The 21,159-nt window shown below is 33.8% G+C and overlaps 1 protein-coding gene across 3 annotated transcripts in view; it reads left to right on the top strand.

Annotated features, from left to right (window-relative positions):
• The window catches only part of NIPBL (NIPBL cohesin loading factor), a 187,243-nt gene that overhangs the window by 22,572 nt on the left and 143,512 nt on the right, over positions 1 to 21,159 (top strand). The gene's annotated exons all lie outside the window — the stretch shown is intronic.

Here is a 21,159-nt window from a genome sequence, read left to right on the forward strand (position 1 = left end):
TCATTTTTAAGCTTAAGTTACCCTTTCTTTGATTGTTTATTTTTTCATTTCAGGATACCTCTGTTTTTCTTTTCTTCTTTCATCAATAATTGCAAGTCTCTTCATGCCCTTGAGAAACTCCTTCCAGTGTATTTTAATTCTTGTTTTTTATATTTTAGTGCCAAAGTGAATTAGGCTTTCTACCTGAATTATTTAGTATTACTTCTTAAGTATACATACACACAGTTTAAAATCCTGGTAGTACTCAAATAAGATCAATTCTAGATTGTATCATCAGAGACTTTGCTGATACAACAGGTGTAGTTTTTCACTACTTTTTTGGTGGGGTATTACAACACACTAGTTCTTAATGCCTTAGTTGACGAATAACATTATCATTTCTTATACTTTGTTTATAGGATCTAGAAGGAGCTAAGCAGAAGGGAGTTCTTTCTGTTCCTTTTTTGTGGTTTAGAAAACAGAAAAATTGTTTACTGATACCTTTAATTGACTTACTCTTAACGATGATGATAGTAATAACAATATTGGCTAGTACAGGGTGGGGCAAAAGTACATTTGCAGTTTTTCATATGGAAAATAATACAATAATTAATGAATAGTAATACAAGAATAAACTGTTTCGCATACTGACAACTGTAACCCTACTTTTGCCCACCATGTATTTATTGAGCTATTTCAAATCTTGGGTTATTTAATCCTCACTGCAGTCCTTTGACTTATACATATGTTATTCCCAATTTACAAATGCTCAAAATGAATGTGACTCACCCAAGAGATAAAAGAGAGAAATACTGTAAGCAATTCAAGGTTGGCAAAACTAAAATGAACACATGCTCCCTCTAAATTCAATTAGATTCTGAGCTCCTTGAGGTCAGGAACTTATATCATACTTAGATTTATTGCTTTATTTCTATTTTCTAATGTAGGATTTGAGCATTACACAAGTGCCAGGCATATGGTATATGCTTAGTTTTCTTAAGTGAATAAATGTGGTTGTCAGAGACTGGTTCATTAGTTTTAACCATGAACCTTGTACTGGGAATCCATACAAATCTCATTCAGAGTGCATAACTTACTCCTTTTTGGGGGGACTACTATTTTCCCCATCTCTGTCAGGGTAGCTGGCAAGTTACTTTTTAGTCTTCAAGTTCCAACATAATCCCATTTTCTGTGATACATTTTTATCTTGTTTAGGCAAGATTTGTTGTTCCCTTCTGTCTTCCCACTTTTTTTCCCCTTTAATCTTTATTATAATACCTATCATGATTATCTTCTTCCCTTAGCTTGGGAATCTTTGATAGGTCAGGATAGGGGGCAGTGGTATACTGCATCTTACTTATCTCAATTAAACTCAACATTAGGTACAGTTTCTGGCATTTTAGGTGCTCACTAAATGAGTGAATAAATTCATACAGACAAGCTAAAAATAGACTTTTAGGTGAGTGTTGAGGCACTAGTTCAATGTTGCCATTTCTTAATTACTGACATTTGCTTTGTGATTTTAGGCTACTCTTTAAATTATAACAGATCATTAGTCTGCTTTCTTTCACTAGTACTAATAATTGAGGAATTACTAAAGCATCTCAAGATTGTTACTAGGGTGTTTCGTTGTTGTTTTTCAAGTTTTTGGACATTTTTATCCTTTGGGGAATTTTTTTTTAAGAAAAGAGGATGTATTATAGATAAGCCACATATCCAGGAATGATTAAGAATTTGAGTATAGAAAAGAGCATATTGGTTTAAATTTTAGGATCCTTAATACAGGGTATAAGTTGGAATTATACCAGCTTTTATACCACTTGGGATTGTTTATGAGGTTCAGTAGAAATAATATAGGAGTGCTTATAAATAGTAGTATATTTGTGCAAAAAGAATTTTATTAAACTATTAATAAACAGGAGTCCCCCATTATCTACGGTTTTGCTTTCTGTGGTTTCAGTTACCCATGATCAACCACCATCCTAAAATGTTATTTAGAAAATTCTGGAAATAAACAATTTAAAAATTTTAAATTGCAAACTGTTCTAAGTAGTGTGATGAAATCATGCACTGTCCAGCCCATGGCATGAATCTACCCTTTGTCTAGCTTTTCCATGAGGTACATACTATTTTCCCATACTTTACATAAAAATGACCTTAAAAAGCTCAAAAGTAGAGATGCTGGCATTTCAGATATGCCAAAGAGAAGCCATAAAAATGCTTGCTTTGTTTACGTGAAAAGGTGAAAGTTCTTACTAAGGGAAGAAAAAAAAAATGTATGCCAAGGTTGCTAAGATCTACGGTAAAAATGAATCTTCTATCCATGAAATTGTGAAGAAGGAAAAGAAATTTGTGCTAGTTTTGACCTTCTGTCAGAACGTCAATAGTAACCCAATGCTATGTCACAGTAACCTACATCATTCACCTCACTTTATCTCATCACATAGGCATTTCATCATCTTATGTCATCACAGAAGAGTGAGTATAGTCCAATAAGATATATTCATATAATGTTTATTACAGTATATTGTTATAATTGTTCCATTTCATTATTAGTTATTGTTAATCTTTTACTGTGTCTGATTTACAAATTTAACTTAATCATAGGTATGCATGTTTAGGAAAAAACATAATGTATATATAGGGTTTGATACTATCTGCAATTTCAGGCATCTACTAGGGAGTCTAGGAGTGTAATTTACTATACTGTAAGTTAAATTTTTCTTAGAAATTGTTTCAAAATCTACTAGTTGTTATTGCTATGTAACAAATTACTCCAAAATTTACATCTTAGAACAGTAAACATTTTTATTGCACAATTCTTGTGGACTAGAAATCTGTACAGAATAGCTGGGTGCCTGCTAAATTACAGTCAAGATATCAGTGGGGGCTGCATTCATCACAAGGTTTAACTAGCAAAGGATCTGCTTCTAGACTTTACTTGGCTGTTGGTGGGCTACAGGCTTTCACTGGTTGTTGGCTGGAGTCATTCATATAGATGCTATTAGCACAGCTCAAAACGTGGCAGCGGACTTTCCTTAGAGTGAGAAGGTACTCATGACAGAAGCAGTAACCTCAGAACTGACATACCATCCCTTAATCTCAGAAATGAGTTAACATTAGAAGTGACACATAATCACTTTTGTGGTATTCTGTTTGTTTGAAGCCAATCACTAGCTCCATCTTACACTCAGGAGGAGGGGGTTATACAAGGGCCCAGGTACCAGGAGGATGGCATCACTGGGGCCCATCTTAGAGGCTGTCTACCACAACGCCGATTAGTATGAGGAGTTGAGCATTGCAAAATTTAAAATTTAACAAAAGTAAAAGCAGAGGGCAGGGTTTTTTGTTTTTTTTTTAAATTACTGTTAATTCATAAGGGTAAATTGTCAGCCAAGAACAGAAATACCTAGTTTGTCGAAAGGTTATTAAGAAGTGAATTGAATAATATATTAAGAAAAATATTGCTTCAAAGTGTTCTTCATGGAATAAATTCACCTCTTGCTATATACTTTTTATTTCTATGTTGGTTCTGATATCAAAATCTTTTCCTGTTTAAGGGAGATTCACTAATGGAAGATTCTTGTTTGAAGATTTAGGGCTTAATAATAATGGGTGATTGAACAGAAAAGCCTGCAGTTTGCTTATTAAGGTCAGGGTTGGACTTGACTATGGAATACTTTCTTTGATTTTGTTTTTTTATGTGTGAAGAGCAATTTTTTAATGCTTTTCTCTTAATCATTCTTAATGAGGAGTGTATGTGACATATAAAGAAAACTTTAAAACTTTAAGAAAGGCAAATAGGGAAACTTTTGAAGACGACTATTCCCAAATTATTTATTGATCTAATATATTTTCAATCAAAATTCAGTGAAATGTTGGGGAAACTTGAAATAATGTTTCTGTAATTTTTCAAAAAATAAATAGTAAAATTCTGAAAACTTAGTTAATGGGAAAGGGAGAACAGACATGCTTTACCATATGTTAAAACATACAATCAAGCTACAATAGCTACATCATTATACAATATATTATAATAGATAAGTCATTGAAACAGAGCAACCCTAAAATAAATGGTAACAATCTATTTCTGCAAGTTAAATATATGATCAGTATTAGAATACATGTAATATATTTTATATAATATCTAACAAATATAGATAAAATATGTAAAGGAACTGCATCTTTAGACCTCCCAAAATAATTTTTAAAAATGAAAGTGATACAGATACTAATTTTGTAACTCTGTTTCCAGACTAACTTTAACCAGAATGTATTTTATATTAAACATAATCTTGGGAGATGTTTACATAATTCTTCATCTTGTTAAAATCATTGTGTTGCATTTATTAGTTTTTTTTTTCATTAAGAATGAGTTTTTCTGTCAAACTATTAATGCAATAGCTTTTTAAAAATTATTTTTGCCTGTGTTCATTGAATGAATCAATGAAAATAATCAGAGTCTTGGTGGCTGCAAAGTTTTTAGTGTGCTATCCACTGTGATTTCATCTCCACTAACAACTCGAAAAGTTATTCAGTAAATAACTTTCCTGGCAAAATGAGATATCAGGGAAACAAGGTTCTCCCTGATTCTGTTCCATGAAGCTCCAGGTTATGTTCCAACAAGAGATCTGCTTATACTGGCAAAGTGATTTAGGGCTTAAGTCTTCCAAGTCTCATAACCTGGCTCACAGCACAGAAGGATGCTCTGCATACACAATAAGGCCTACATAGCTTCATCAGTGGTCTTAAAATTGTCTTAGAAGCTGAAGTCAATAGCCCTCCTAGTTAATCTTTTTTTTTTTAATGTAGTCTCAGATCCAGTGTTTCCTCATTTCCTCTTTAAAAATAGATTTTGGTTTACTTACTAGTGGCTTAAAATTGTTGATTTACTGAAAGAAGTGGGGTAAAAATTTTATCACAATGTGTATGGACTTTTTTCCTAATAATTTTCCTTGAAGTTAACCACATACAAGTGTTTTAAATTATTTAATTAAAAATAATTAATTAACTTTGTTGCAACCTGAGTTTTTATTTTGTCAAAATGTAGTTATCTTTCTCACTAAATCTTCAGTAGAAAATACAATTAATACTTAGTGATTTCTAAATCTAAGTATTGGAGAACAGGGCACATTGAAGTATGCTAGATATATTCTACAACCTTAACCCTCATGTTCTTTGAAGGAATGGTAGCTTTTATAAGCACTATCTTGGTATGGAAAAATTGATTCAGAAGAGACAGGAATGAGTCTCAAAGTAGTGATAAAAATGCTATGGTATATTTCTTTGCATGGTGGTCACTGGTAGGATGTGGATTCCACCTATCTGCGGATTCTAAAGTGGCAATATCCAGTTTGCTACATGTTAAAATCCTCTAGAGGGTGACTTTAAAAATCTTAATTTCCAGCCTTTTAAGTCCTTACAGAATCACTATTTTCAGGATGGCACCCAAGGTTAAGTACTTGTTTAAAGTTTTCCAGGTGGTTAAGGTATATAGCCAAATTTAAGAAGTAGTGCTGAGAGATGCTTACTGAGCATCTTTTTTTTTTAAAGCAAATATATATTTTTAAGATTTTATTTATTTATTTTTAGAGAGGGGAGGGAGAGAGAAAGAGAGAGAAACATCAATGTGCGGTTGCTGAGGGCCATGGCCTGCAACCCAGGCATGTGCCCTGACTGGGAATCAAACCTGCGACACTTTGGTTCGCAGCCCGTGCTCAATCCACTGAGCTATGCCAGCCAGGGCTCTGAGCATCTTTTTTAATGCAGAATGTGATCCAGTACATCTGGAAGTAGGGCCTGAGAGTCTTCATTTCTAACAAACTTCCGGGTGGTGTGATACTCCTGGTCTGTGTTCCATGTTTAAAGTATCAAGGTTCTAGAATACTAAATTGCTAGACAGACTTTAGTTGTTGTGATGTCTTTATTCAAAAAGAACTTTATTCTATTCTGGGTCTCATAAGTGCAAGATATTTTGTTAGGTGAATCCCATAAACTTTTTTACCCTCACAACATCACTACAAAGTGTAATCCATGTTTAGTGTGAAAAATTCAGTTAAGTGATAAGAAAAATAAAATTAGGTAGCTACCTGAAATTATAATAATATTTATAGCTTTGTCTAAACACTTTTGAAAGTTAAAGCCTTCGGAAGTGTTTTATCATATGCATTCTTCCACCTTAGGTAAAGAAAATAAAATATTGTGAAATATTGTGGGAGCAACATGACTAAAACTAAAATGCATTTGCTCAGAAAAGACCATAAGAAAATCTGCCCAAACATACTGTAGTTACATTAGGGTGACAAGATTATGGGTAATTTCCCCTTTTATCTGTCTGAAATATTGTTCATATATTACTTTAGCAATAAAAAGAAAAAGCCTTAGAGTTCTCAATAATGCATTTGAAGAGCAAGCCTCAAAAGTAATAACTAAATAAATACTTGACAATTCATATGAAAATCATCAAGATTTCAGTGAAAAGATAAAAAAAGAATTGCTTACACAAATGAAAGTACAAATTGTAAGTGAACAGCTGAAAATGTTTTTAGAAATCTAAACCAGCTTTGACAAGGCATTTTACGTGTAGCCTAGTAGGTACCTGCTTTTCCTCAAAAGAAGTGTTTTCCAGCTAATATCCAATGCTAACAACGCACAGCAAAACCATCATGCAACCTTTTGAAAGGCAATATGAGTAGCACAAAGAAAGATTGTATTTAATATAGTTGCAATAGAATACCAAAATGTTATACACACTTCAACAGCCACTATGTTACATGTTTGCATGCTGAAAGAAAATTTTTTAAAGTCCTTACTTGAGTATAAAGAGATGAGAGTACAGAATACTTTAGTATTTGCTTTAAAATTCTTTAACCTTGCAGATTGTCTTTTCAACTGAAAAATAATCAAGTATGTTTGAATTAACATATGATAGTCCTTTGGCTATAGGGTAAGAGAACCACATTTTATATATTACAGATGTTTACGTTTTATTTTTGTGTCTTGGTCCTCTTCAGGCTATTTTCTGTAGTTTTCTAAGTCAGAAACCAATCTTCATTGAGATTTGCTTCTAAATTTTCTGGTATTAAAGCGATCCTTTTTAATTCAAAATTTAATTGAGCTAACCTTGTATGTGGTACAGTTATTGTACCTACTAAATAGGGAACATAGCATTAGAACCACAAGGAAATTATGATTTAAGAAATAGAAAGGTATTAAAGGTATTACTTCAGAAGTGACTAAATAACTTTGGACGTCTTTTAGAAAATAATCTGTAAATTCTGGTTTCAGTTTCTTTTCAGTATCCAGGGGTGCATCCAGAATAGCACAGCCTCTGCCAAACATGTGCATTAAATCTTGGAGAGCAAAAAGAAACAGTCTGTACCACCAGTGAGCCACAATAGTAAAAACTTGAAGCAGAGAATTTCAGAAGTAGTTAATCAGATGCAGGTTCCTTAGAAACTTGAAGCCTTACCTAAGGAAAGAAAGTAAAGGAAAAGAACATATACTATTGCAAATACTTTACAGAGTAGTTATTTTATTCAGATCCCACCCTGCAGTTGTTACTGTTTCCTCACTTAAAACTTGTTGACTGTCTTTACAGACTTCTTAAAACTGAAATTGAGCAGCATACCCCAATTATCTACTCTATTTCCCAGCCAGAGGTGGGTGAGTGCTGTTGGCATTTTGGGCAAGACATTCATGGTGCTGGACTGCTCAGTGGTTTAGTGTCCCACTTTGCCTGTTGCAAACCATAGTATTATGAATACCAAAAATGTCCTCACAGTTTTCTGCATTTGTTGATGAGTACCACCTTCCATTAAGAATGCCTTGGTCTGGTGTCTAGAAGAATGTCAGTTAACTCTTTTAAAAATAGAAATATGTTTTATTCTGCCCTGACTGGTGTGGCTCAGTTGCTTGGATGTTGTCCCAGTCAGGGCACTTGTCTTGGTTATGGGCCTGGTCCCCTATGGGGGCTCCAGGCAACCAATGTCTCTCTCCCCCTCTTTCTTCCTCCCTTCATCTCTCCCTAAAAATGAATAAATAAAATATTTAAAAAAATAAAAATATATTTGATTCTTTTGATGCTTATTTTATATTATAGTGTTTAGATTGACATTTCACATTGGACATGAATGGTAAGGGTCAGGATTTAGTGCATTAAAACAAATATGAGGGGTTTGCGTCTTCTTTTTTCATTCCAACAGTTGATGGCTTAGAGTAATGCAAAAGAGTACTTGCTACAATCTTGCTAGAGGGTAATTTGCACTACTATGTCAATCAGAATTTAAAGTGTACATGACTATTTCTTACAATGACCCCACTTCAGGAGTTAATCTATCTTATAGAAATCTTGACATAAAACTCACATTTTAGGATGTGCATTTGCAGTATTATTGCTAATAAACTACAGATAAACAGAAGCTAAATAAAACAATTAACAAAAAAAATTACCATCTACCTAAGTGACTGTAAGTAGTGATTAGTTTATGGTACATACTGTATACCTACTTTAAAAAAGAAGTAGGAATAAACAATATGTTATTACAGGGAAAAAAGCAAATGAGAGCAATATGATTAGTATGATCCCAGTTTTGCAAATAAAGTGTGTGTGGGCATGCATGTGCGTATGTGTGAGGCATGGAAGGTGTTTTTTATGTTGTTTAGACAAATACATTAAAAAGGTAGAACCAAGGTTTTAGAAGGTTGAGAAAGACACAATACTTTGTTATCCCAGAACACAGTTTGTTCTTCCATCATTTACCTTCATTTCTTCTGTTTCCTCTTTTAGACAATCCAATTGCACTTAATAGGAAAGGCTTTCTCTTCAATCTCTACACAGAAAGTCTCTGAAAAAGATCTAGCAACTAATGGGGCAATAGGTAGCACTATCTTCATGGGCACTCACTCAAAATTTGTCATGTTTTGACTGTTTCGCTCTTTACTCACATGTTATCACTTCAGTTGTTGGGTCAACCTGGAAAGCATATATCCCATATATTTTTCCTTTGTTGTTCTTACTGTTTTTACCATAGCTCATATCCTCATTACTTTATAGTACTTTACAGCAGCCTATGAAACTGGTCTCATTCTTTCAGCTTCAGCCCATTCCATTTCCATACCAGACAATGTCTTCTAAGCATGTGACAGTCAGGTTTAGTACTATATTCTTAAATGTGTTTGCAGTAGCAGTTTTGTGTTATGTAATTCCAGCTGTGAATAGTATATCCCAATAAAAATGTTGCTTTTGCTATTTGTACCTCTCTATAAAGAAATAAACTTTTCCAGGAGGAGAGGACATTACTATAGTCAGGATTTAAAACTGATATATTTATGGGAAGAGCTTGCATGGTGAGTTGTATTTTAGGATTAGAATTTCTATGATGAAAAAGTATGTCTGCGCTTTAAATATCTGTAAGCTCCTGGTGTATTTTACTCTTTTGATGCCATTCATCTTCCCTTTAAGAAATTGTCAGCTAACTAAGAAAAAAAATTTTGTTATTTTGAATGGTGTCTGAGACTAGCATTGGGTGAAGACTGGAATCATGGTGAAGCTTGCTCAAAATTGGTCAGGTGTCTTCTTGAGAGCCAGGATTCCCATTTAGAGAAAGTAGCAAAGATGGCAAAACTCTTTGAGAGAGATTTACAAAACAACACTCATCAGATTCTAAGATGTATCTCACTTATTATTGATTCTCCCTTTGAGGGTCAGTTTTAATGAGCTATTGTTACTAAAATAATGTCATTCCTCATGTGTGTTAGGGCAGAAATTAATTTAGAATAGTTGCCTTAGAGAAAATAGTTGGCAGTAAACTATGATTGTGTCGTTCACACTCGTGCCCAAACCTTTCATTTCTTAAAGGCTTCCACCTGCTACCTACCTCCTCTAGGAATCTTCCCTGATTTCTTTCCAGCCTTTCCCACTTAGAAATAATTTCTCCCTCTCCTGAACTTTCTTGGATCTTGTTTATGATCCTGTGCTTTTCTACTTACTTATAATTATATGTGTAGCTTTTTGAAAAACTACAGTTCTACACTGGAAACTCTTCCTTGAGCAGAATGTATATAATTTTTTTTTCTTGTATTTCTCACAGTACTTAGCACAACTTCTTGTGCATGGTGTAGAGACCAAGCAAATATTTCCTGATCAAACTACTTGTTTAATTTACATTGGAAAAAGTTAATGAACTTTAGGTATCATTATTCTTCTACGGGCTGTGAAATGTTTTTGCTCCAGGGGAAAAAGGCAAAAATCGTAAGGATGATATTCAGTGACTAAAGTTAGGAAAGTAATGTAACTGAAAAAAGCATCAAGTGCAAGTCTAAAAGTGACCAGATATGGATCACAGTTAATTTTGTAAATTCTGTAAGTGATTCTGGGTTTGAATTGTATTCTGTTCCTGAAAGGGAACCATGCAAGTATTTTAAGAGGTGAGTTGTTCAATCAAATTTATATTTTAAAGACATTAGTGTGATACAATTAGGAAGTTCTATCTAAAGATAGTAAGACTGGAAGATGGGGCCCAATTAGGCTATTTAATCTGTTATAGGAAAGGAAAAAATCTTAAAGCTCTAGAACCAAAGGCAGTATAGTATGATAGGGTAGAAGAGGACAGATTTAAGAAATACAGATTAAATTGATGTCTTTGGTTCTTGATGTGGGGTAAGGCAGAGATAAGTGTCTTGACAAGGCTTTAGAGATTGAATGAAGTGCTGATATTTAAGTTAGAGGAGGAATATGGGAGGAAGGAAAGTAGCATTAAGTTTTGTGGTGGGATACATTTTGAGCCTGTTACATTTGAATTGTTTGTAGGACAGCTTGTTGAAGATATCCAGCAATTAGTTTGTTACAGAAGCCTCAGGAGAGAGGATAAGGGAGAGGTCAGGACTGAGACATTGGCCTGCAGGTCCAAATTAAAAGTGGTTAATATTTGCCCTGGGAGGTTTTGTAATGTAGATTTTTTAAAGCCCATTCCTTTTTCAGTGATTTCTGTGATACCCTTATTAGCCAAGGTTTGTTATGGTTTACTTTCTGTAATTTTTTTCATTATGAAAACAATCTCTTATTTTTTAAAGAATGTTTATTTATTGATTTGAGAGAGAGAGAGGAGTGCTACCCAGCCAAGGCCTAAAAACAATCTTTTAACCTGAATCTAATCATGAGGGGGAAAAGCAATTCAAAGTGCAGAGAAAAAAGCAATTCAAAGTGCGGAAGGCTGCGAAACAGTTGGCATTAACTCTTCAAAGATACCATTGTCTTAAAAGATTAAAAACAGGTTAGGGAACTGTCCTAGGTTAAAAGGGACTAAAAGAGACGTGATAACCAAATACAGTGTGATCTTCAGTTCATGAAGATCCTAAATTGCCCCTGTAGAAGACATTATTGGGATAATTGGGAAAATTGAGTATGGATTGTATGTTAGATAATTGTATCAATTTTAAATCTAACTGTGACAATTTATGTAGGAGAATGCCCTTTTTCTTATGGTGAAGTGTCATAATGCAGCTAAGGTAGTCCAACACAAACCAAGTATTTGTGTAGAGAGAAAGGGATAAAAAAGGCATGAAAGAAATGTGGGTTTGTATTATGAGAGTTTTTTAGTTATGTAAAAATTTATTTTTATAAAAGTGTCTACTTAAGTTTTTTAGTGTGGTTGAATATTAAAAGTTGAATAAGGTTGTATTTATTATGTGTTTTTGCTTTTCTCCATTGATTATGGGAGATAGTTAAAACAGTAAAGCAACTGGTTTATCACGGCATTCTTCTATTTGAAATGGATTTGAATTATTACGATCTGTGATTAATAAACCCTTGTTAGAATAGGGTGGGTTAACACTACAGTCTTAACCACAAACAAGATTTATTTTCATTCACATTACCTATCCAACAGTTTGTCAGGGAGGAGATCTGTCCTACTTCATAGGTCAAGAAGCCAGACTGATGGAGTTTCTAACAATATATAAACTGTATGCCTGGAACTTTTAGGCTTCCACAGTGACCGTTACAGGGAAAGAAAGAGCTGGAGGGTCTTCCAGTGGCTCTTAAGTATTTTAGCCATGAAATGACACATTTTTTTTCACTCTTAGCTTGTCAGCCAGAACAAGTTACATGGCCCTATTGGTAATGGACATGTGGAGAGCACATGGATGTTTGGTGAACAGTAAATGTCTGTCACCTTTTGTAGTTGATCTTAAGAAATATTGAGTGTAGACAGATAGTTTTGAAACGTATGGGTGACGGCCATTGTTGCCATAATTTTGCTTGTTAAAAACTGGGAAAATTTATCACTTTTAGTGTTGGGATTGGCTTATTATTTATTTTTTTAAGATTTTGTTTGTTTGTTTGTTTATTTATTTTTAGGGAGGTAAGGGGGTGAGGGAGAGAGACAGACAGACAGGCAGGCAGGCAGACAGACACACATCAGTGTGCGGTTGCTGGGGGTCATGGCTTGCAACCCAGGCATTACCCTGACTGGGAATCGAACCTGCGATGCTTTGGTTCACAGCTGGTGCTCAATCCACTGAGCTACGCCAGCCAGGGCTGGCTTATTATTTTTATGTTAACTATTTCTCACATAACCCATTTTTTATTTACCACCTTCAAAACTATATAATAAATGTAAACTGAATTTGAGGGAAATTTAGTAAATTGCTCAGTTAATAGAGTTTATTATTTAGAGAGTTTGTAGGCTTTTGAGATTTTGCTTTGCCATTTTAATTTTAATCATAGCTACTTTTAAATGCTAGTTTACCTTAAAACTTTATTGAGATTTTTTAAAAGGGGTTTTCCTCAGTAAGTTTTTATTTTTCTTTTTAAAACTTACATCATTTATATTTAAAGTATACTTCATAGTATTTTTCACAGTATGATCTGTCAGCCACTTCTATATAACCCTATTTACAATCATTCTCTTATTCTTTGGCATTTAGTTTGACATTTTTCAGAGATATAAATTCTAATGTATTTCTGAACAAATAGCCAGTGTTTTGTTTGTCTTAAACATATTTAAAATGTCTACATAGATTAATTAAATTTATATAGTTAGCCTTTGGTACAATTTATATTTGTGAGTTGTGGCTTGAAATTAATTTTTAATATTAAAATTTTAGAACTACAGGCAATAGAAAACTTCATTTTGAATAATTCATTCTAGGATGTTTGTTCTAAATCTATTATAGGCAAAATCAGTTAACTAGACTCCTTACTTGATCCCTTTTCCAACTCTTTCTACATACTTCTCTTTATCAAATTAGATAAATTATAGGTCACAGCTCTTATTAGAAGAAGTTTGAGTACAGGTACAATATAGTCTTTTTTGCCCCAATAATTCTTTTTTTTTTTTTAAGATTTTATTTATTTATTTTTAGAGAGGGAAGGGAGGGAGAAAGAGAGAGAAAAACATCAATGTGCAGTTGCTGGGGGTCATGGCCTGCAACCCAGGCATGTACCCTGACTGGGAATCGAACCTGTGACATTTGCCCCAATAATTCTTGATGGGAGTTTTATTTTAAAAATGATACCTTATGAAAAAAACACTAAAGCTCTATTGTAACTTTAGAATCAAAGGAAGAGAACTGACATTTTAATATTAAGAATGCATAAAGGTTTACAAGCTTGGAGCAGTTTATTTTCTCAATAACTTCCTTTAACTTTCGTTCAATTATAGTCCAAAGAGGATTTAAAAAAAAAAAAATAGCCACTCCTAGCATCTCTCTTAAGTGGTTTCTGACCTTTGTTTTGACACACAAAGAATGATACAAAACTTATCACATAAGTAGTGTGTGGTAACACATGGCCTAAGGATCTCCAGAGCTGCCTTTATCTTTTGCTACACTGAACTCAACAGAAATTCTTTGCATTTGTATCAGATTCCCTAAGGATCCATCTGTTAGCTTATAAGTCAATGAAATCATATTTCATCATTTATTATTGTGAGCACGCAAAATAAAAGGAAATGCATCTGCTATCCATTTCTTTACCACATCATTATCTCCAGTGGAAAAATATATGTGGAATATATGCACTCAGTTGTTGCAAGTGAATTGTCACTGTCATTTCATTTGTGGTAATTTTCCTTTCTTTTTTTCCCCAAACCATCTATTTCCTGAAGAAAAGGGAAGTTAGTGAGATGTCTTTTCTAAATACACTTTATACAAATTTGAAGCTTCCAATAAAAAGTAGATAATTGCTTACTGGGAGTTTTCTTCTTTATTACAAGTTCATTTAGATGTTTTTCTGGTGAGTTAAAAGATAGCCTGTGTTTTCTTTCTTTAAATTTTTTTTTAATTGGTTTGAGAGACAGACAAACACATTGATTTCTTGTTTCACTGAACTTATCTTGCATTCATTGGTTGAGTATTGTATGTGCCCTGACCAGAGATCGAACCCACAACCTTGGTGTATCGGGATGACACGAAAACCACTGTGCTACTTTGCCAGAGCATGACCTGTGTTTTCAAAATTATTTACTAAATTACTGCTTTAGTGAGAAAGAAACTGATAGCTTTCTCTGAAACTTTCAAAAATACAAGTAAACACCTGGCCAAAGTAAAGCCATCCATTCACTTTTGTATTGGAAATGCCAGGGTATTTATTTAATACCAGTATTTCACTAAAAGCCCTAAAAATTATGGGCACAATTGCATTCCACAATGGGTAAAGTAAAAATAGGAAAGCTATAACTTCAGAATAAAGTACCACATTCATATATTTATGTCTTGCATTATCTTTATTTCTTGTTTCACCATGTGCTTTTATAAACTTTATTTTTACCCATATTTGAAAAGTATATTAGGGTTTTTTAATATATCCAGTGATGAAGTTTATAGTACTTATAGCAATAGGAAAGGAGCTTTTGATTTAGTAGGCAGAGTTGTTATGTGTCAAGTACATGCCTGGGAAACTAGATATTTTCATTTGAAGTACATTTGTTTATGTAAGCAGAGCATCCTTAACTTTATTTCTAACATAGCTGTGGATCCATATATGTGATGAAAAAGCCTCTGATGCCATTGACATACAAGTCTTATTGTTAGGTATTCCAGTTTATCTTATGAATTCTAAAATATATTGTGCCAGGGAGTTCATCTAGTGTCATGGTAAATGACTCGGATCCCGAAGCCAGCTTTCCTGGGTTTGAATCCCAGCTCTGCCACTTACTAATTGTGAAACTTGGGGTAAAGTGGATTGTTACATTTGAAACTCACTGAGGTTTGTTTTTTGCATTTAATATTAGTACCATTTTGCCATTTCCAGGATACAAGCTGTCATTTTTTTAGCTATTACTTCAGGCAGCTTTTGGCTGGGGGTAGGGGGAATACAGATATTTTTTCCAATATAACTATTGTACATTATACCCCTGACTTCATAGATAAAAGGAAGTTTGCTCTATCCAGCAAAGCTTTTATTTAGAATGGAAGGGCAGATAAAGTGCTTCTCAGATAAGGTCAAGTTAAAGGAGTTCACTATCACCAGGTTCTTATTTTATGAAATGTTAAAGGGACTTATCTAAGGAAAAGAAGATAAAAAACATGGATAGTAAAATGACAGCAAACTCACAATTATTAACAACCACACCTAAAACAAAAACAAAAAGAAACTAGGCAAACAACTAGAACAGGAACAGACCCACAAAAATGGAGAACACATGGAGGGTTAGCAACAGGGGAGTGGGAGGGGGAGAGAGGGGGAAGAGGTACAAAGAATAAGTAGCATAGGTGGTAGGTAGAAAATAGACAGGGGGAGGGTAAGAATAGTCTGGGAAATGTGGAAGCCAAAGAACTTATGACACGTGGACATGAACTAAATGGGGGGACTATGGGGGGGGAGAGGGTGTTCAGGGTGGAGGGGAATGAAGGGGAGAGGGTAATGGGACAGCTGTAATAGCATAATCAATAAAATATATTAAAAAAAGAAAAAAGAAAGTAAAGCTTCTCAAGTGGCACAAATGTGTATGTTTTCAGAGACTAAGGAAAGGCATAAATGAATGGCAATTTATAAGTGGTCTATCAATTTTTCCAAGCATTTCAACAAATAACTGTTCTAAAGAAAAACATTAATAATTCACAGATGATACTCAGATATGGTGAAATCATACAAGTAGACCTTGAATGAGTAGTGAGCAAATTGTTTTAGGATACATGTAACTCTCAGCTTTTCACACTTGACTGTGTAAGTTTAGAGTTACTGCTTTAATTTTTTATTAGGTTGAACTTAAGAATCTGTGTTGACGGATATTCTTTTTTCTGATAAAACACATTAATGTAGAACAGGAAACAATGTTCTCAAGTGGAAATTACAAGACTATTTCATATCTGTTCTGAAAAATGGACACAGCAGTACTGTTGTGTGCCACAAAGCATTTTGGTCAATGATGGACCAGATATATGATGATGGTTTACCATGTAGCCTAGGTACGTAGTAGGCTATACCATCTAGGTGTACGTTAAGTACACTCTGTGACGTTCACATAACAATGAAAGCATCTAATGACATATTTCTCAGAACACAGCCCCTGTCATTACATGATACATGGCTGTCTTACATGTTCTTTGCTGTGAGTAGCTATTTATTCAGTGGTATCTTTAATCGGTGACTGGGGCTTTACATCTCTTTTTGTTTTCTTATACTTTTTTTTTTTCTTAGACTGAGCTTATTCTATCATTTTAAAGTACTTTGACTAGCTTTTATAGCACCTTTGGGGAAAGCTTCAATCATAGTGTTTAATAATAAGGTTTAACCATAATGTTATAATCAAACTTTGAAGATGTTTAAGCCATACCTAGACTCAAATAGAGGTTTGTATTCTCCAAACTCTTCTCTGAATGCTTCCGTAGTCACTTTGCTCTCCACTCATTTTTTGCTTTGCTGCAGTTATTTTTTGCTCTTCCTATTTTGATCCTGCCATTCAGGGTCTGTAAGTTACATTTTATCATATGTCAGGTTTAACTAATCTTTAAAAACACTCAGACTCTTATTCATTCCTTAACATCAAATAGTATACTTGAATTCTCTTAGCTGATTTTTTAGTGAGTTCCTACCCCTTCACACCTACGAGAAACTCATTTCCATAAGTATATATTGCTTCTGGTTTGAATACTATTTTGAAAATGGAGTGAGATGTGTAAAAATCTAGGCTAAAATCTTAAAACTAGCAAAATTATCATTAACACCGTAATAGCCTGATAACAGTTTTGTTATAGTGGTCCCACCAAAGCAAAGTAAAAAAAGATAGCTCACTTGGAACTGTCTTGTAATACTATGCCTGCCTTCTTCCTTACCATTCCATGCAAATGTTCATTCTTCTGGGGATCATTTTCTTTATGTTCTTTCCACAGAAGAATAAAAAGTGATGATTTAGGAATTGGGATAAATCCGTATTGTCACTTTTCCAATTTTGTAGTCTCACAAAAAATGTAGCCAGGATTTGTTTGCTTCAATTAGGTGGACAGCTAGTTTACCACTCAGTTAAATCCCATAGTTTATAAAGGTATTTTAATAAAAATTCCAGGTTTCCAAAATGAATGTGACCAGTACAGAATTGATTAATTCTTAAAAACTTTTAAATTTTATATTGTTTTGAAAAATTGTATTTAATATAAGGAAACAGGAAATGATTAATCTTCTATTGTTGAAATACAATATTTTCCTCAATATGGTTCTTTAAACACAGGGTGGGACAAAAGTATGTTTACAGTTGTGAGTACATAAAACACAGTTTATTCCTGTATTATTTATTTATTATTATTTTTTATCCTCACCCGAGGACATTTTTTTCATTGTCTTCAGAGAGAGGAAGGGAGAGAGGAAGGGAGAGAGAGAAACATCGATGCAAGAGAGAAGCATCATTTGGTTGCCTCCTGTATGTGCCTGGACCGGGATCAAACCCGCAACCTAGGTATGTGTCCTAAATGGGAATTGAACTTGCAACCTTTTGGTTGCCAGATGATGCTCCGACCCACTGAGCCACACCAGTGAGGTCATATTGTTATTTATTAATTGTTGTATTATTTTCCATACAAACAACTATAAATGTACTTTTACTCCACCTTATATGTAACCAGTTTCTATTACTGCCCATTTTTTACCCCTTTGTTTTTTATGTAATGACCTTGGATTTTTGACCTATTTCTTAGAAATTGGGTCTTTATTTTAATTTCTGCACTCGTCTCTTACCCTAAACTTATCTCTTAGTTTGATTTTTGAATAAAGAAAATCATACTATTCTATTCACAGTGCAAGTTATAAAGCTCATTTTGAGGTTACCCAATTTCAGAGAATATTCATAGAAAATTTTGAATCCACAAGAGCTACATGTGAAACAAAACTCGAGTTTAATTTTCCTTTGGCCATTAACAAATACTATACTTTTAACCTAGAATGAACTGTTGGAAATATCAAGTACACTGCTGACTTCTCTGAGCTTACCCTGACTTTTTAACTATGGTATTTGGGATTATTGCACAGTAATATAAAACGTATATTCAGTTTTATTTCAGAAATTCTTGGATTTGACTTTCCTACTTATTTTATGAAGTTGGGAAGGCAACAGCCTCTCTGAGGTTGATTTTACCCATGTATATCACCTAATTTATATGATAGAGTTGTTATGCCTAAACTTGATAATTTATGTACCATGGCAATTTTGTTGAGAGGATAAATGAAACGTAAAATGCAAACCCCTGGAAATTTGCTTACCTTTCCTTTACCTTACCTTTGCTAAAGGGAATTTTAAAGTGTGAGTGATAATAGGACAGGCAGTATGTTTGTAGATTTGGACTACAGTTTTCTTTTCCACTACCTCTAAGTACTTCGGGGTACTTTCCATTAATATCACTACATACAGTTACTGAAAAATACATTTTAAAATAAAGATTTGTTGTAACTGAAACAACTAAAGCTTGCTTTTGAGGGCCAGTGATGCTGTTATCTGAGGTAGAAATTTTAGTTCCCTTCATGAGTAAGTTGGGATGTTTTCTTTCCTGATAACCTCTTAATGTCATAACTAGGCTAGTCTTTAATTTTTTTTGGTAAGTAGTTATTAAAAACTGCTTATCAAGATTGATTTTAGAAACTTAAAAATATCTCACTTTTATGTTTATTGTTTGTTACTTGAAACCTACAGTATTTGATTACATTACTTTACAGTTTGAATATTCTAATAAATACTCTTGCAAAATTTCATATCCAGGAGAAGCTTTTCATTACGTACAACTTAGTATTTAGTCTTAATCTTAGATACCAAGTTTTTGGCTTGGATACTAGCCTAAGGGGATCTATATTAATTAATAAGATCCAGTTAAGACCAGTGCGTAGCTGTGAGTGTTCACTACTGTTTGTAAAAACTTTGAATATAGTAGTACATAACACTTACAAATTGAGTCCTGCCAGTTTTTAGTTTTATAATGTGTAGGGTAAGATCCAGTTTTGAGTGTTTTAGTGATGATTAATTTTCATTCTGGAAATTCCTAATGAAGGTGATTACGAATTATGTTTCCAAGTTCCAAGTTAGTTGTCTGCATTCTACTAATTGTCCTATAGATGGCATTGTTATAATTTGTCTGCTCACATTTTAACTTTGGATAACAGGTATTTTTCTCCTTAACTAATATTCAGATTTTTCATGTTAAATGTTACAACTACAGTTACCATGAATATTATTGAATTAAGTTAATTTTTTAGTTATTTTTAAATTATTAAAATGATTAAATAATGTGATTGTTTTTAAAGTTTCTTGAAACATTGGTACATTCATACCATTTCATAGATTGTCAGCATTATACAATTTATTTTTTGATTGTGTTGAGGCAATAAGTGTAGTGATTAAGAGCATTGGTTTTAAATTTCAGTTCATATCCTTACTCTGTCCCCTATTAGCTGTGTGAATTTAGGCAATTTTGCTTAATTAATTAATTAACTGTTGTTGTTGTTCAAGTACAGTTGTCTGCATTTCCCCCCCAGCCATTCCCACCTCCCTCCCCTGATTCCACCATCCCTTGGTTTTGTCAGTTTTGTCCGTTTTGTCCATGTGTCTTTTATAGGAACAACTGTTCCTGAAATCCCTTCCCTCCTTTCCCCCCATTATCCGCGCCCCCCTCCCCCCCCGCACCTCCCCTCTAGTTACTGTCAGATTGTTCTTGTTCTTAATTTCAATGTCTCTGGTTATATTTTGCTTGCTTGTTTGTTTTGTTGATTAGGTTCCACTTTAAGGTGAGATCATATGGTATTTGTCTTTCACCACGTGGCTTATTTCACTTAGCATAATGCTCTCCAGTTCCATCCATGCTGTCACCTCTTTGAAAGATGTTCAGTTCTACAATAGTCTGCAAGCTGGTTAGGGCAGGGACACTATTGTCTTGTATACAGTTGTATTTACAATGTCTGGCACCTAGTAGGTACTCAGTAAATTTGGAATTAAACTTACTGGAGTAACATTGGTTAGTAACATAAAATTCAGGTGTGCAACTTTGCAGTACAGATGTTTATAATATAACATCTGTATACACTATTGTTTGCTCATATCCGAATCAAATTTTTGATGAGTGAATAATACCTATGTTGCAAGATTGCTATGAAAATTAAATAGTAACATAAATATAAAGCAGCTAGTAACGTGCGTAGCAGGCATTAGCTGCTGCTGTTATCAACAATAACAGAAAGTCTCTGGTTCAGCTAATAGATTTTTTCCTTGACTCTCATCTCTCATATTCCCTTTCAAGGTTTTCATTCCCCATCCCCACCCCAGATGTTTTCATTTTGCTTCAGTTTTCTATGATTTTTCCTGGGCCCTCTGCCAAAGGCCTTTTCCTTTGACTGCTTACCTCCAGTATATCAGTATCTTTGTTAATGTAATTTTATTTATATCTTAATATCATCCGGTTAAGAGACAATAATTGCATTTTTTACAGGGAAATATTTTACAGTGTTATTAAGCAGTTATGTTGATACCTATCTGGCAAGAATCTAGTAAAGATTAAAATTTGTGTAAACTAGCAAATTCCTGGCATCTAGAAAGCATCCAATAAATGGTGCTATATATCAATTGTTCTGATATTAACATTTGAAAACATACTCTTTTCTACTGTATAAATGGTGCATCTCAACCTATTAATAATGTTTGTTTACTGAAGTCTCCTACATTGATTTCGTATGCATTATTTCATTCATCTTTAAAATAACTCCAC

The sequence above is a fragment of the Phyllostomus hastatus genome, unplaced genomic scaffold (genome assembly GCF_019186645.2).
Source record: "Phyllostomus hastatus isolate PE091 unplaced genomic scaffold, TTU_PhHast_1.1 phas_contig_58, whole genome shotgun sequence".
Lineage (NCBI taxonomy): Eukaryota > Metazoa > Chordata > Mammalia > Chiroptera > Phyllostomidae > Phyllostomus > Phyllostomus hastatus.